The following is an 18,421-nucleotide window of genomic DNA, read 5'->3' as shown; positions in this document are numbered from 1 at the left end:
TTCTTTTTTTCATGTGTATGGGATGTGTGTGGCTCACAATGTATACAGTGGGGAAAATAAGCATCTGATACACTGCTGATCCTGCAAGCCCCCACCCACACCTACAAAAAATGGAGAGGGCTGCAACCTCCATCGTTGGAAGACTTCAACTTAAACAAAAAAGTAGAAAAAAAAAAAACACATTGTATGATCTCTTCACAATCACCTTGCATCTTATTGCATGAAAAAAGTACTTGATACAATATAAAAACAGAACTTAATATTTGGTACAGAAACCTTTGTTTGCAATTACAGAGGTCAGACGTTTCCTGTAGTTCTTGACCAAGTTTGCACACACTGCAGCAGGCATTTTGGCCCACTCCTCCATACAGATCTTCTTCAGATCTTTCAGGTTTTAGGGCTGTTGCTGGGCAACACTGAGTTTCAGGTCCCGTCAAAGATTTTTCTACTGGGTTCAGGTCTGGAGACTGGCTAGGCCACTCCAGGACCTTGAAATGCTTCTTACGGAGCCACTCCTTAGTGGACATGGCTGTGTGTTTTGGGTTGTCATGCTGGATCTTCATTGCTCTTACCGAGGTAAGGAGGTTGTTTGCCAAAATCTCAATATATGACCCCATCCATCCTCCCTTCAAAATGGTGCAGTCTTCCTGTACCCTTTGCAGAAAAGCACCCCCAAAGTATGATGTTTCCCCCACCATGCTTCACAGTTGGGAGTGTTCTTGAGGTTGCACTCATCCTTCTTCCTCCAAACACAGGGAGTGGAGTTGATACCAAAAAGTTCTATTTTGGTCTCATCTGACCACATGACCTTCTCCCATGCCTTCTCTGGATCATATAGGAGGCCATGTCAGGGCTCACGCTGTTTATAGTTAGGCTATATGGAGGCTCAGGCTGTATATAGGAAGCTATATAGTGGCTTATACTGAATATAGGAGGCTATGTGAGGGCTCATTGCATATAGAGAGGCCATGTTGCAGCTCACACTGAATATAGAGAGGCTATATTGCGGCTCACACTGAATATAGGGGGGCTTCTGCTCAATATTAAGTGATGTAATTATTAATTCTAATTTATTAAGCAGAATTAATGTTAGTCTATTGGTTCGGCCCCCCCACAACAGTTACGGTGTCTCATGTGGCCCCTCTGGAAAATTAATTGTCCACCCCTGGTTTAGAGGGTTTAGTCTGCTGCCTGAAAGTGGAATAGAATGTGAAAGCATGCTGTCCAGTTGAGATCCAGATACCTGTACTAACAGCAACCTCTACACTTGACATCATTGGGTGCTATTCACGCCAATTAAAAAGTGAGTGACACCAGAACAACCCCTTAATGGGTCTGTATTCCTTTAAAATTGTTTCTCTAAACTTTACAGCCTGTATTTTGGAATGTGCTGATGGATGTCATATACACCACTCCTGATTCAAATGCCACAGGCTGAGGTTGTGTGGGTAGGGAAGTTTATAGAAATGGGTGAGACACAGTATAGAAGTGCTATAAAACGTTTTGTTGCTTTTTAGAAACTTTGCGATGTCCAATATCAAATAAAAAAATGGTATAAGCTGGATGTGCAGTGATCAGCTGCTTACCTAAGTAAACTTTTTAGGATAACCTCTTTCCTTTGCTGCTTGGAATCATATCAGTCTTCTTTGCATTTTCCTACCATGAAATGCTTGTTTTTTCCAACATAACACGTCCTGTGTCAGCTGAAAGTGTAAGAAGCAACAGATGCCGGCTGTGTCATACATCCAGCATTCTCAGCAACCAGAGCAACCTTTGATCGCTATTTAACCACTTAAATGTCGTTGTCAGTCTTTAACAGCAGCATTAAATATACAGATAGCCAGACCGAGCATGCATCAACTCCCATAGACCACGTTCCTCCAGAGGTTGGCTGCCAATGGACTGTCAACCCATCCCCCCACTACCATTTTTGCAAATCTATGAAGCAAAGCAAGCTGGGCTTCAGAGGAGAAAGTCATTTTCTCTATATACTGCAATACTGTAGCATTCCAGTATATAGAATAAGCAATAAATACCTTTCATTTGTTAAATAGGTCAATGATACTGGTATTTGTCAGACAGTATACTTTTTTAAAAAAAAAAAAAAATTTAAGGTATTTTTCGGACTATAAGACTCATGGGACCATAGGACGCACTCCAAATTTTGGGGTGGAAAATAGGAAAAAAAATATATATTTTTTATAAGATGGGGGTCCATCTTAGTTTGAATAGGTATCTTATTTGGGGGGTGGTGGAGCGAGGGTCACAGGAGACAGAGTCCTTCAGGAAGCCGGCGGACCCTGGGTGAGAGAAGGCGGTGCTCCAGCAGCGGGGAGTTGCGGTGGAGCAGGATCGCAGGGCCCTCCGTCAGGAACCTGGTGGCTGCAGCAGAAGAAAGAGGTGAGATGCTGTGTGGGGCCTGGCTGGGGCCAGTGCCTGTGGCCTACCTGGGGCTGAGAGCAGTGCCTGCGGCCTACCTGGGGCTGAGAGCAGCGTGCGCTGCTGTCCAGTTGCTGCAGCCATCTTCCTGAAGCTGTGATCTATATTTTCCTGTAGATCACGGCTTCAGGAAGATGGCCGCGGCCACCGGGTAGCCGCTCTGCCTCGCCATACCGCCGACAGCATCTCACCTCCTCTTCTGCTGCTGCGTTCCTGAAGGAGGGAGGGAATGGAGGGCCCTGCGATCCCGCTACACCACCACTGCAAGTATCCGGTAAGCTAAGGTTCAGACCATAAGACGCACCCCCCATTTTCCTCGCAAGTTTGGGGGAAAAAAAGTGCGGGTTATGGTCCGAAAGATACGGTATATATAATATATAGACGAATGCAAATACATTACAAAAAGAGTAAGATCGTGGTAAATTAAGAGCTCATTGTCAAAAACCATTTTAAAACATTTGGCTTATTCTTTTATAACCATATTTACACATTGTGGGGAATAAAATAATTCTCATTGGATACAATACACACTTGAGACAGCTGCCTGCAAGTGAAGCATGCCAGGGCACACGGTGATTGGTTTGAATATTGGAACCTATTTTTTATTATGCTTATTTATACAACACCATCATATTTTGCAGCGATTTACAGATATTGTCATCACTGTCCCCATTGGGACTATCTAAATTCCCCATCAATGTCTTTTTGTGGGTTTCCTCCCACGATTCCAAACACAGCGGGAACTTACAAACTCCTTGCAGATGTGGTCCTTGGTGGGATTTGAATGCAGGACACCTGAGCAGGTGGTGCTTCGACGATATAGCTTCATTTTTTCTAGAAAGATACCCGTGAATAAATTTGCTAAAAGAATTAATCTCAACAGTAACCTTGTTATTTTTCACTTAAAACAAAGCTTTGTTTCTGGGCAGCTGTTATTGTATCAAGTAGTCAAAGAACGGGCATTAAATTGTTTTTGGGTTAGCAGGACAATACCTACCACTTCAGTAATAAAATTATTTTTCTTTAATAAACCCACTTTATATACCCTACCAAGGAATTATTTTGTTGAAGCATCCCTTCACTCTTGGGAGTACAAATTTGTCATGTATAATTACCCTGCTTGGTTGCCTTCACTAGCCTCATCCACTCCAATCTGCGTTCCATTCCTCCAGCTTCCAAAATGGCCAAATCAATTGTCACACGAGACCAGTGATAAGTTCATATCACGGCCCCCATTGCCTTTCCGACACCACAGGAAAAATGTGCAGAGGCAAATGTAGAGCATGATGTACCCAACTCTTCAAACTCACCCCCAACCTTGAATGTACTAGCATTGGGTATTTTTTTTCCCCCTTTCTTAATATCCACATCAATTTATACTGCAGATTTCTCATTTGGAATATGACAGGTAAGATGTGCAAGACCGCAGTATTACTGTTTCTGTCACAACAGAAATTTCCCATTGTAACATGTTCTTTGGGGTAACCTGCAGTAAGGGCAAGTACAAAAGAACCCTCTCATTGCTCACAAGGTTGGACCAATACTTACCCGACCCTGTTCCAGAAACACCAAATGAAAGCTACATCTGATCAGCCACCAGGGGGCTCTCATGTATTAACCAAGCCCTGTACTTATATATATGATCTAAATGCGATAGTTTTGTTTGCTTTCTCTTGCATTTCCATAATTAATAAAGCAGGTCGATCATGTATACTTCTGATACATTTTATAGGCGTTCTACAGAACCTAGGTCAAAGAATCTAAAGCTCCATTCTATACACCCAACAATCAGCAAGTTATCACCTATTATATGCTATTAAAGGATTAATTTCCATATTTTTTTTTTTAAAAAAAAAAGTGCATTCTTTTAACTCATTTAATTTTTGCTTACTGCAATAGGAGTATTAGCTATAATGAACCAGCATCTGTTGATACATTACCTTGTACATAACTAGTATATAGGACATTCTCAAGTATATCCTTAGACAACCAAGGGAACTTTTAACTTAGATTCCATGTGACACGATCCAAGAGCAATTCTTCACAGGTTTCTCTGATCTCCGCCATAAGACCAAAGCTCTGTCTGCAGAGACATGATGAGTATACATTTATTTTTACTCACTTATATAGCACCATTAACGCCACAGCTCTTAACAGACATCATAATTGTCCTCTTTGGGGCTCAATACAAGTTCTCTATTAGTATTTTGTTTGGGAGGAAACTGGAGTACACAGAAAAGACTGTGCGTAAAGCGCTGTGGAATTAATGGCGCTATAAGCGTAAAATAAAACAAACTAAGTTACAAAATAGAAGATCGGGATATTAAACGCCCAATATCTATATAGTTTCAGAAATTGAACACCTGGCATTGTCAAAATGCCACCCAGTACTTTCTACATAAAGACATTTATGCAATTTTGAATCAGTGATATTTTATTAAAAAAAAAAAAAAAAACACAAATGCATCAAAATAGATATTAGTGGCTACAGTGACTCAAGCAAAAAATTATCCAAATCTCCTTAAAATAAAAAGATCATATACAGAGTCCATACATACAACTTATGATAAATATAATATATGAAATGTTAACATAAGCCTAAGACATAACTCGTGATACAAGTTATGCAGCATTTATACATTTCCCAACGTGAACTTAACATTTGCATAGGCATATATGAAGCTGTCAAGTTCTGGTCGGTAAACCAGCGGCCAGTCCGCTGATGTGTGAAATCTATATTAAAGAAGAGTCTAAAGAGAGCTGCCACACACACGGCGCTCACTTTAACATTTCAGGCTGGGTTGCAGCTACAGTGTAAATTCTGTTCTGTTTTAAAGGAGTTGGCCACTACTTTAACATTGATGCCCTATCCTTAGGATAGGGCATCAATGTATGATCGGCCAGGGTCCTGCACGCGGCACCCCTGCCAATCCGTTGTTATCGGTGCCTGTGGCCGCAGACCTGAAGTGCTTACCAAAAAGTGCTTGGCCGTCCATCTGTAGTGGCCACAGCGGGGTACTACACATCCGCCTCCCATTCAACTGAATAGGAGGCGGAGGTGCAGTAACAAGCGCCAGCCAAGCACCGTTGGGCTCTGTCTGGAGCATTTCTAAGCTCTTTTCTTAATTGATTTTTCTAAATATTGACTATCTGGGACTTCCCACTCTTAAGATAGGTACTCTTTACAGTAATCTTCATAAATCTGTGTGCCAAAAATCATATCCTTATGACAATCACATACACTAGTATATTCTTTTTATTTCTCAGCAGTTCTCTCGGAAATGTAGAATAGATCTTCAATTATATTAAGCTTAATATTTCCTTCCTTCAAAGTCTGGCATTGGGTCTGCAGACCTGAACTTTACAGCTTCATATATGCCTATGAGGCTGTCAAATTCAGGTTGGGAGACAGAAGGTCCATACTTTGATCATGATTCACAGATTAGGCTGACATGTTCTCCAGCCATGACTGTTTCAGGATATCACTGACCACATCACTACAAATGACAAGCGAGCGCTATGAAAGAATGCTGGAAGTTTTAACTTTACATTTAGGGCCATAATAAAAATTATAGTAGGTATATAATTTTACTATGAATGGGATGATATTGAACACTTCACTTCTAATAAACAGTGCTTAAAATTAACAGCTTTTATGCAATTCCTTTGTTGCAGAAAGGAAAAGGGAATATCCACAGTTTAATGGCGCTAGAGTACAATAGTCTAGAGAAAACATTTATACACTTTAGCACACGATAAAAGTGACAACTCGTTTGAACCCTTTGCTATAACACTAGAAATTACAGGCCAATAGGTAGTGTTTCAGTACTGAAGGAAGTCACAAAATCCCACATGAAACTGAAAAAGTATAAACTTTGTAAATACCCATCAGCTAAGATTCCTTTGCCCAACAACCAATCTCCCTACCATAGACTCCGGGAACATGCCCAATCCACAGGCAGAATGTATAATATACTGGCTCTATGTTTTCAACAAGATAGGTAGACAAAGTTCAAAAGCCACCAGAGACCAGTTGGGTACAAGGCGGTATACCCCCCCACTCCCTGAAGACTGGTTCCAGCCAGAGTTGTGGTTTTTAATACATTTTAATCGTTCCTGGTAAACAGGGCTGTGGAGTCCAACTCCCTCATACATGGGTCAAGTTTAAGTGATGAATCTGTGCTACAGTAAATTTATCTCAGCTAAAAGTCTAAACCCTTAGATCAGGAATAGGACATTTCATAACTTTCCAAATTTCTTATGAAAAAATATTCCCCACAAACTGCATTGAATTACTGTACCCAATTTATTATTTTAGGAGTTTGAGTCGGTCCATTTTATACCGACTCCACCAAAATGGACACCGACTCCAACTCCACAGCCCTGCTGGTAAACATTTGGGAGCACCCAGGTAGTTTCATAACACACACAGTGGCAGCAGGTGGGAGAATCCACAAAGGAACCATATTTCTGACTAGTTTCCCAAGCAACTTAGTCCCCAGCGGCTTTTAGATAATGTTTTTCTCTGAAACGTTACAGCATGTCATAGTTAAACATGTATGGATGAACTCATGCAGCCAGTATCAGATACCTGCTGTCTGATCTACAGGCAGCTTGTATCAGTTGTCAGATTCCCCTTAAAGTGAATCTGTCATCCCCTGGAACTTTTCAGACTGCCAATATGGGCATACAGGTGATAGAAATGTGAATCTATACATACTTGTATGCCCCATATTAGCGGTCTGATTGCTAATAGTTTTTTTATTAAGTTATTTCTGTCAAGTTTTGCATCAGGGGGACGCCTAGAAAACCCTGCCTACTAGCCCTATTTCCATACTCACCCCCACCTCCCCTGCACAGGGCCCTGTGACGTGCAGTTCCCGGCCGGATCCCGGACCTGCGCTGTTTCCTTTGTACGGACGGCGCTCTTCTCCCTGCCATCAGTGTAGTGTTGTGCAGCAGGAAACTTGTGCACAGGAACCTGTGAGTCAATCTGCCTTCCCAGCACCTGCACACAAGTTCCCTGCTGCAAAACACTACATTGACGGCAAGGAGAAGAGCGCCATCCGTACAGAGGTAACAGCGCAGGATCCGGCCGAGAACTGCACGTCACAGGGCCCTGTGACGTGCAGGGGAGGTGGGGCAAGTATGGAAATAGGGCTAGTAGGCGGGCATTTCTTGGCGTCTGGGGGACGTGAAGCTTAGCAGAAATAATTTAATAAAAAGCTATTACACAGCAACCAGACCGCTATTATGGGCCATACAGGTAAGTATAGATTCACATTTCGATCACCTGTATGCCATTAGCGGTCTGAAAAGTCCCAGGGGGTGACAGATTCCCTTTAACTGGATCAGCCAAGCATACACATGCAATAAAATAGGATTAAGCAGCGGACAGACACCACTGGTGACCATTTGTTTCCAGAGAGGCTCCAATGCACAATTTAGCTGACTTTTCTCAAATGTGTATGAGGAGGATTTAAGTTTTGGACCTATAACTTTATGGTTCAACTAAAAAGTTTAAACAATGCATCCGAGTTCACACACAATTAAAAATACACTAATAAAGGGGTTGCCCATTACTTGGACAACCCCTTCTTAAATCCTACATTCCCCATAAAAACAAAACAGATATTCACCTCTTTGTGATCTTATGGCATTATGTCACGCGAGTACTGCAGCCAGCTACTGTGCTGCAGTTCTCACACTTCCCTTAGATGTGACTTTCACCCGCAAGAACTGCAGCCCATTAGCCACTGCTGACATTTTTTTATTTATATAGCACCACCGATTCCATGGGGCTATACATGAGAAAAGGGTTACATACAAAATACAGATCTCACAGTTAGACCGGTACAGAGGGAAGGGGAGCCTGCCCTTGCAGGCTTACATTGCACATGGCATAGCGATATCACACGAGCACCAGGGAACCCGGCGCAGACATCACCGGAACAGCAAGTATCTTTACTTCTTTACTTTTCACTGGGGACTAGAGTATTTAAGAAGCTTTGTCCAAGCAGTGAACATCTCCTTTAATTGTAAGTGTGTTTAGGTCATTTAACTGTAAATCTTGCATCTATTTAAACTTGTAGCTGGGATTTCCAGCACTAGCTAACCAGGTAGTGAATGTAGAAGATCCTCCAAAAGATCCATGGTAGCCATGTGGAGTAATGAATTGCCTCCAGCCACAACAGTAAAGTCAAAGCTCTCCAAAGTCTTGTCAGGGTACATCTTGCTTACAATAAATGGCCCAACTTAAAGGGGCTTTCCCTTCAGCTGCGATCCCAGCTGTAAAGTCTGTATACTCTCTTTTGCGTCCTCCCCTGCCCAGGAGCTGTGGTATGATCACACCATGTCCCTGTACAATCAGACACAGCCAGTACACAGTAGGGGCATATTTATATTATCTCAGCACAGGAACATTTTGCTTAAACACATCCAATTGTGGAAGTTATTATTCCAAGATCTATTGATTAAAATGTACTTTTGTTTGTGGGAAAACGCCCTTAAGCCACAACCTGGAAACAGGGCAGTAGTGTCATTTCTGTGTGTTTCAGACACAATAGCCCTAAAAATATTATTTTTGCTTAGGTTTGACAACTCCTTGGTATTCTACAATCTGAGTATTGTACTGGGCAACTACCTGCATCTCAAACATGCAGTTTAAGTTAAGAGAAAAACCTCAATCATACATTTGTTCTGCACCATTGTGCCAAGTTCAGTTCCTGAAGCCTTCGTCCTATTTCTCTCAACCCCATTAACCTGGAATGAAAACTTAAGAGTACGGCATATTGTCAAAGATAAGGGCATAGCCACTAGTCTTCAATGCTAGCAACCACACAGAACTGGGCTTCCACGTTATAACTGGTGTCACAGCCAAAGTGAGTATATGCACATCTCTTTCAGTTCTGAACACAGCCTAGGTCACTTGGATGGGGATCTACACTGCAGAAAAGAATGCAAGGAGAAAAAGTATGAGACCCCTCAGGAAGTGGAGGATACAGTTTGTAGGAGGCAAGTCAAACAGGCAGCATATGAGGAGAGAATTGACAGCAGACTGAAGAGCAGGGGTCTCAAACTCGGCTGGGTATATGGGCCGCACATGGAAAAAATTTGAATTTGGGGGGCCGCATTCTTTGTTCAATGTGACATTTTTAGTGATACCATTTTTTTTGTATACACCTTTTGAACATTTTTGCCGTGTTTATTTTTTTATGGCTTGGGTCGTTATGGATGTGGCGATAATAAACGTGCACTTTTTTGTGTTTACTTTAGTTTACATATAAAACAGCATTTTTAGTGCCCAATATTTTTTCATGCTTTATTTTATTTTTTATTTTTTTTACAATTTTATTTCCCCCAATTGGCCACATACAGTAATATTGTCTTACAATTAGCATCATATAGTAATAATGGAAAACATCTTGTAGTAATGTTCCCCATCCAAGTCCCCATCTTGTACTAATGTGCCCCATCCAGGTCCCCATCCTGTGGCTATGTGCCCCATCCAGGTCCCCATCCTGTGGCAACGTTCCCCATCCTGGCGCCCATCTTGTACTAATGTGCCTCATCCAGGTCCCCATCTTGGGGCTATGTGCCCCATCCAGGTCCCCATCCTGTGGCAATGTGCCCCATCCAGGTCCCCATCCTGTGGCAATGTGCCCCATCCAGGTCCCCATCTTGTGGCTATGTGCCCCATCCAGGTCCCCATCCTGTGGCAATGTGCCCCATCCAGGTCCCCTCTTGTGGCTATGTGCCCCATCCAGGTCCCCATCTTGTGGCTATGTGCCCCATCCAGGTCCCCATCCTGTGGCTATGTGCCCCATCCAGGTCCCCATCCTGTGGCTATGTGCCCCATCCAGGTCCCCTCTTGTGGCTATGTGCCCCATCCAGGTCCCCTCTTGTGGCTATGTGCCCCATCCAGGTCCACATCTTGAGGCTCTGTGCCCCATCCAGGTCCCCTCTTGTGGCTCTGTGCCCCATCCAGGTCCCCTCTTGTGGCTATGTGCCCCATCCAGGTCCCCTCTTGTGGCTATGTGCCCCATCCAGGTCCCCTCTTGTGGCTATGTGCCCCATCCAGGTCCCCTCTTGTGGCTATGTGCCCCATCCAGGTCCCCTCTTGTGGCTATGTGCCCCATCCAGGTCCCCTCTTGTGGCTATGTGCCCCCTGTGCTGTTCTTCACACACATAAAATAGAAAAAAAAAAAGATGATTCTCACCTGTCCTCCGTTCCCTCGGCGGCCTTCCTGCAGATGTGGCCCGCAGGCACCACAGAGTCCGACCCCTTGACGATCCCGACCTGGTCCAGGAGGAGCCGCCGACAGCAGCGCTGCATTGCCGCACAGAGACTGTCTCCCAGCACAGCATTTTCAATGTCAGCCGCCGGCCAATCAGAGGCCAGCAGCTGACATCTGCATATGGCAATGACGTCATACTCGCTGCGCCGACACGCAGATATCAGCTGCTGGCCTCTGATTGGCCAGCGGCTGGCATTGGAAATGCAGTGCTGGGAAACAGTCTCTGTGCGGCAATGCAGCGCTGCTGTCGGCGGCTCCTCCTGGACCAGGTCGGGATCATCAAGGGGTCTGTGCCTGCGGGCCGCATAAAGCAGCCTCAGGGGCCGCATGCGGCCCGCGGGCCGCGTGTTTGAGACCCCTGCTGAAGAGGGAAGGAAGAAAACATAGCCCCACAAAAGAATTCACCCTCTGGATCAATGTCTGTCAGCACAAAAGTAAGCAAAACATGTATCGGCACTGCATTGTACATGAGAGCTAGTGTAGCACTAGCACAGCATCCTGTATACATCAAGCATGTATAAGGCTGTGTGCCAATTATGCGTTTAAGCGTTTTCGCAGTGGCAATTCCGCTGCAGAAACGCTTAAAAAAAGCATGGTAGAAGGCCTGCCATGTTCCCCAATGATAATCCGCATGTGCTGTGCACATGCTGCAGAAATTTCCACTGCGGATTATCATTGTGGAAAAATATGCAGCACTACCAATTATTTTGCAGAAGCGCTGCGTTTTCAACGCCATTGACCTGCATTGGAACACATGGATTATGCATCACTGGATCTGTACATGTCTAATCCATGCGTTTCAATGTGCGGATGGTACCCAGGTCTGGAGAAGAGGAGACTTATATATAAAAAAAAAAAAAGAAGGAATAAAATAAAAAATATACATTATACTTACCTTCTGATAGCCCCAGGTGTCCTTGTCTCGGCTTGCCGGGAGCTTGCGGTGGACTCAAGGACCTGCCATGACATCATTAAGTCTAGTGACTGGTCACACAACCGCGGACGTCGGCAGGTCCTTTAGTCTACCGCGAGCTTCCGGCAAGCCAGGACGCATCGGATAAAGACACCGGGGGCCATCAGAAGGAAAGTATAATATTTATTTTTTACCATTCTTTCGGTCACACTATATAAATCCATGCCGGTTGCATGGATTTATATAGTGTGACCAAGTTGTCAAGCACTTTCCAAGTGATGCTAAAATCGCTTGGAAAGCGCTTGACCACCCGCATGCAGAAATGCATGTGAAGAACGCTTCACTTGCGTTTTTCCTGCCAGGAACAAGCGGATGTACTATCCACGTGCGTTTTTTCTGCCAGGGAGACGCAGAAACGCTAAGGAAAAAATCCAGAGCATTTCTGCATCGTGGGCACATAGCGTAAGGCATGTATAAGGCTGAGGCTACAAGGTGATTATCGGAGTGAGCCACAGGAGAAAGTCCACCTCTAGATAGGAGCACACTGTAAATTGCATATCAGTATAAACAAGCAAAAATTTAATTGGGCAGGGAGAAGGAAAAAAAAAAAAAAAAAGCTTCCAGCAACAAAGCAAACACTGACATATGTAAAAATTATATATTGCATGACCTTTAACTTTCTCGGCTGGAATCTTATCAAAGACCTGCTGCTTCGGTCAATCACTGGCCACAGCAGTAAGGTCACCGATGCTCAGCAACTGCTGCAACATAGCTAACAGAGCATTGGGTGAAATCAGTCCTTTGAATTCAATGTTCAAAAATGAGAAAAAAAAAAGAAAGAAATTGCATACAATCTTTTGACCAAGTAGCATTTGAGTCACCATCTAGAATCCTGGATTTAATAGGCAATTTAATTACTGAGCATTGTACACCATTCCTAGCTTATTAGCAATTTGGCACTATCAGCCCCAGGGGTCTACCAGCCCTTTGGGAGTGTTACTAGAGTTGCATTTATACCAAAACCACTATGCTCCACTGAAGAACATGGGGTGGGGGAATCTCCTTTCAGACTGGTGTACAAGGTTAAGTCACTGCAGTAAAAAAATGCGGTCAGACCACATCAAAGAGCATATAAAAAAAAAAAACACCCCACCCAGACAGATCACTGGGGGGTGGTGGGGTAACTAAAATGGACAGCACTAATGCCTTTCCCCAAATCACTCCTACACAAAAATGCTAACCATTTAACAATTATCAGCACAAAATTACTTTTAACCCCCTACAGTTACATTATATGCTGGCTCCCTGACTGATGCCCATATTTTTTCCCCAGCAGAAGATGGCTGTGATATTCAGCCATCATCTGCCTCTAACAGCCACGCATGGCGGTAACCTCCATCTGCCGTTGTTGACTTGTCAAATGCTGCTGTCAATCTCTGACAGAGGCATTTACAGCATAGTGGCAGAGAAGGGGGTTCATTCCTCATGCCCATCCGCACCCCGTGACAGGATCGCAGTATGCAGAGGAGTTGCCATGACAGCTGGGGGCCCTTGAAGACACGTGTACCCTTCATGCAACACTCCTATGAACACCAGCTTCCACCTGGTGTTCATAGGAGACAGTGATTGCTTGTGCTATGTACAGCAATGCAATCAAATGATCGCAGGTTCAAATCCCATAGGAAACTAAACATGTACAGCCAGTTATTTTTACAAGAGTGAACATTGTAAAAAAAAAAAAAACTTGTGTGTAACTGCACTTTTCTGCAATTACTTTCCAGTACATCACATGACAAAATTAATGATATTCAAAAGTACAACTCATCATACATGAAAGCAAGCCCTCACATGGCTAGGTTGATGAAAAATTTAGTTATGGCTCTTGGAAGAAGAGGAAATGAGAATAAATCATGTCTCAAAAGGGGCTTAAACCAAGTACAAGCACTTGGCGCACCCCTGGGAGAGTGCACTAATCTGCTTGTCCATGCAATCTTCTTGTATTTCAATCCTTATCTACCCTTTTCTGACTCCTGTAAAGCCAGAGCTGTCAATCAAGGGGATACGAAGATTGATGCAAACGAAGTGGTATAACCTGAAACTGAACGTTTTTTTCATTCTGAAGGTACACTGAGTCTGTGCTTGGTTTGAACAGTGATTTTGTGCTGACACCTTGAGACATACAAATCCCTGTTGACAGAGGGGGCAAAGGTAACAAAGTGTGTGGGTACAACCCAACCAAATACCCTTTATAATGTATACTAATCCCAAAAAAGTAGATCTGGGGAATCAAAGTTGGAGCTATTTTTGGGTGGTATCAGAAGAAATTAACTAGTTTTTAAATATTCTATTAACTTTCATAGGAATTTAGAAGTGTTACTGTACACGTTAAGCATTTGTTATAGACATTTCAGCATCAAAAACGCTGCATAAAAAAATCCAAAAACATGCGTTTTGGTCATGTTTTTTCCCCAGTCCTTAGAATAGGGTAAAAAAGATGCTGAAAAAAAAAAAAAAGATTGACATGTTGCAGATTTGAAGCTGCAAGGAAAAAAATAAGTGATGGGAGGATGAGACACCAGGAATCTCAATCACTTTGCTGGTACTGGGAAGTGACAAAGCCGCATGGAAAAAAAAACCATGAGAAAAACCACAGCAAAAGCAACTACGTGTGCGCATTCCCTTGTATTCTTTATTCAAAATCTGAAAAATAAAGGCGTCAGAACTTTGAAGATTTCCTGCAACTGGAAGACCGTATTAAACAGAATGCCCTTTAAAGGGGTTGTCTGGTACTTTTTTTTACGTTGCCCAATGTATTCAGCATGTGGGCATAAGTATCTCTGTAAATACCTTGTGTTGCAGATAATGCCTGTGAGCGGCGCTTTCACAGGCCGCTCACAGTCATCACGTCACCCCCAGCTGCAGGCGGCTCTGACATCCGCTGATGTCACGACAAGTCCAGGCTGCAGCAGAGGGTCCCTCTTCCGCGTCCCACTGGTGGCTGCTGGGTTGTGGGCGGGGTTATTCACACCCTGGCATCCACCGCACGCTCAGCCTCTCCCCATTCATTGGGAAAGCACACGGTGGATGCTGGGTGTAATGCAGGGAATAACCCCGCCGCCACCGCAGGGGCCCCAGTGCTGAGTCACACCTCACTTGTCGTGAAGTCAGCGCGGGCTCATGTGATGCCTGTGAGCGGCCACCAATAGCGCCACTCACAGGCATTATCAGCAACACCAGGTATTTACAAATATACTTATGCCCACATTCTGAATACATTGGGCAATTTAAAAAAAGTACTGGGCAACTTCTTTAATGTCCGTGTATACAGCACACAAAATACTCAGAGAAACATCCTAAAAATGCCATTATGTGCGAAATTTTGCAGGGTGAAGCTTGGAAAAAAAAAAAACTCAGATAATGTGAGCTGTGGATTAGATTGTCCACTACCATGCCATGCACACTTGGTCAACAAAATAAGCATGTTTTTTGTTCCCCCATGTCACATATTTTGAAAGGATTGCCACATTATAAGGGGAACCTGGCTTATAAAGGGAACCTGTTCTTAAACAGTCATCTTAAACAGTCATCAACCCGTTATCCACAACAACAGCAGCTTAACAACTTTGTTCTATACTCTGGCAATGTTGCATAACACAACAGTACTTTGAAAACAGTAAATGATGACCTGACGAGTCACGCTTGCCAGGCTGCCTCCAAACTTGGTTGACATCCTAGAGGTGGGTTACATCGTTACAAGCCACCTGCAATGGCATTAGTGCTGATGTGCAATGAAGAAAGGTGTACTAGCCACACCAGCAGAATAGACATACCCTTATGCAAAAAAAATAAATGTGTTCTCATGTGTGCCATGTGCAAGAGTTCCAGCAGAATGGTTTAAGACACAACAATCTGATATACTCATCAAGAACATCCTTTGATGTACTTGATCCAAGGATGCACTTGATGAATATATCAGATTGTTGTGTCTTAAACATTTCTGCTGGAACTCTTGCACATTAGCAAATTGTCCATAGGCATCAAGAGCATACATACAGTGTTCACTGCTTGGCCACAAGATGACCCCTGGCACATTCTAGAGGACCTCCCCTGCTCTAAAGCTAGAGAAAGGCGGCTCTCCGCTTGTGAGCCCTTTGGACAATTCAGTATTGTTGACACTTCCATGAATTGGGCAGCACGGTGGCTCAGTGGTTAGCGCTGGGGTCCTGGGTTTAAATCCAACCAAGGACACCATCTGTAAGGAGTTTGTATGTTCTCCCCATATTTACATGGGTTTCCTCCGGGTACTCCAATTTAGAAGTATGTTTCATTGCTATGTCTTGAACTGTACGGCAGAAACGTTTGAACATACATGGAATCAGTGAGCTTTTTTTTTTTCTTTAACCAAAATTCCTCTGTAGGTCTGTACACTGCCAGTAGCATGTCAATCAGGTCTGAAAGACCAAGTCCACCGCCATGACCCTGTCATCTAAATGTAGTGCGGACTGATTGCAAAGTGCTTTTTTTATGTTATGGGGCATCAGCCAAAACATAACCAGTTATTGTTCTGAATAAGAATTTGGGAGCCTATTTGGCGGAACAGGACTCCCTCTGATGGCTTCCCTTTAAATGGTCACCACCCACTCTCACCATCAAGGAGATGTAATGAACATACTAGGCAGATACCGAGGCCAAAGCCTAACATCTTTGTGCAGGGGTCCTTTTCTAATTGCTTGGCTCTACACACAGAACTGTAATGGTATGTGGACACGGTTAGGAGCTGCCTGCGGGCCCGACGCTGCAGCATAGCCGTGCAGCTTCTGCCCACATTATGCAAATAAGAGGCACCAATTTTTTTTCTCACAAGGACTTTCTTCATAGATGTTAGTCTATGTTAAAAGTCCACATGGACCCACAAGAGAAATTGACATGCTGTGGGTCTAAAAGACGCGCCGCGTGTCAGTTTCCGCGGGTGATCCGCAGGTGCCCAGAGACGCATAGTGGACATGGGATTTCTAGAAATCCCATCCACTATGCTGTAACATCTGACTGCTGCATAAACACGCAGCCTCAAAAATGCTGTGGCTCCGGACTGTGTGCACATACCTTTATGGTGTGGTACTTTGGCAAATGTACTACCAGGTACCTAGCCCTAACCTCTACACTTTCAATGCCAGCTTGGGTAGAACCAAGTTAATCACCACAAGCAGGTTATTGTTTTATCACCATAGAAAACAAACTGCTTACAATACCATGCTCAATATAAAAAAAAAAAAATCAAAGGATATAAAAAACAAACAAAAAAAAAAAAATAAAACCCTTACATTTCTGGTATGAAAAATAAGTCGCAGACACATTGTGGGTTTTGCTTAGGGAGGTAATATTACCCACAAGGTAAAGCCATCTAACCTTACGCTGGGCTGATCACATTATGAACTTGCACTTGGTGCACAAAACACAAGCAAAATGGTGAACTGTTGTACAGACTGAATCACCCCTAGCAGAAACCCTACTCCTCTTTCCCTCCCCCACATCCGTCTCTAACCACTTGACTCGCGGCCAAGCTCTATTACCAGGCAACGACACCACGTGATCTGCAGCAGACGTGCAGCCAAAAGCAGATTTCCTAGGCCGCCATATTGTTGTGACGCATTCACAAATTTGCAGTCCCAGTACAGGCGGCTCTCTGGAGAGGAGACCTCGGGCGCGGGAACATTACTTTCTGTAGGAAAGAAAATACGAGTCATTATGAGGCGAGGACCAGCGGCCAGCACTGCGGCACCCGTCAGGCTCCGTGCTGCGCTGTTACATAATGGCGCCGAGCTCTCCCTCTGCACCCGCGTCTCCCAGCAGCTCTCTCCCCGCCCACCTGCTGCAGCATGATGTCACAAGCAACCAATAGGACGCAGGCCTCAGAGCGCCTCTCAAGCGCCCATTGGCTGCCTCCTATCGGCCCTGCCCACCAACAAACAGTAAAGACAGTATACTTACACGGCGCCATTATGAAGCTACAATGACAAGGGACAAAAAAAAAAAAAAAAAAAGGACATGAAAATGCAGAAGGGCACGGGTCTACAAGGAGCAGTTTAATAAGCGCATACAATACTTAGCACGACCAGTGTCCAGTCACACGCCGCGGCTTTGTCACTCCTTATAGGCGGCAGACCGGGGCAGGATAACGAGACCCGACCGCCGAGCAGCCCGACCACACGGCCCGTCTCGCTCCTCCATCCCGCTCTCCATAGAAGCGCTGCGGTAAGCAGCCAGCTTTTATCAAGCCTTTGGAGTTTGCGCAGTATCGTAAGCAGCCCCTGCTCCAGCTGCAGGGAGACCCCGACAGCGTCTCTCCCCTCAGCTAAAAACACCATGGTGATAAGCGCACAGCTCGTGCAGGAACCGCCTCCATCTTCCCTAATTAGAGCCAGCATGAGACCTTGTATAGAGATACCCACAGACATTCCTGCTGTGCCTCACACCCACCTTCTGCGGAGCTCCCACGACTAAAGAAGTGCGCAGCTGAGGGACCGCAGCAGTGTGACCAGGGTCATAGCCGGGTCCTCCTGCTACACAAAGGCCAGACAGCAAAATGCCAGAAATAAAGCCCTAATGTGCCTGATTCTATACACTAATGTCTGATCTCCACACGACAACATGGCGCTCAGCTCCCTCCCCGCAGAACGCTAGACATACGCCTGACTACGGCTCTAATCATGTCTACACCTTTCTTTCACTCCACAGCTCCACCCTCTTTGCAGGGACATTTTTTTTTACACAT

General features: G+C 44.3%; 1 long non-coding RNA gene across 2 annotated transcripts; it reads right to left on the bottom strand.

Annotated features, from left to right (window-relative positions):
* Window positions 1–2,646: 2,646 nt before the first annotated feature.
* On the bottom strand, window positions 2,647–18,375 carry LOC141166029 (uncharacterized). Of its 2 annotated transcripts, XR_012251240.1 has the most exons (4): window positions 18,127–18,375; window positions 17,220–17,368; window positions 4,380–4,522; window positions 2,647–3,273 (listed from the first exon to the last, which is right to left on the bottom strand). It is a non-coding gene; the product is annotated as an uncharacterized lncRNA (long non-coding RNA). The 2 variants fall into 2 exon arrangements; XR_012251239.1 differs by lacking the exon at window positions 18,127–18,375 and having other exon boundaries at window positions 17,220–17,628.
* Between the last annotated feature and the right edge of the window lie 46 nt (window positions 18,376–18,421).

Source organism: Phyllobates terribilis, unplaced genomic scaffold (genome assembly GCF_046119375.1).
Source record: "Phyllobates terribilis strain yellow unplaced genomic scaffold, ASM4611937v1 Scaffold_11__3_contigs__length_659146591, whole genome shotgun sequence".
Taxonomy (NCBI): domain Eukaryota; kingdom Metazoa; phylum Chordata; class Amphibia; order Anura; family Dendrobatidae; genus Phyllobates; species Phyllobates terribilis.
Note: the sequence above shows the minus strand (reverse complement) of the source record. Positions and strands in the feature narration are given on the sequence as shown.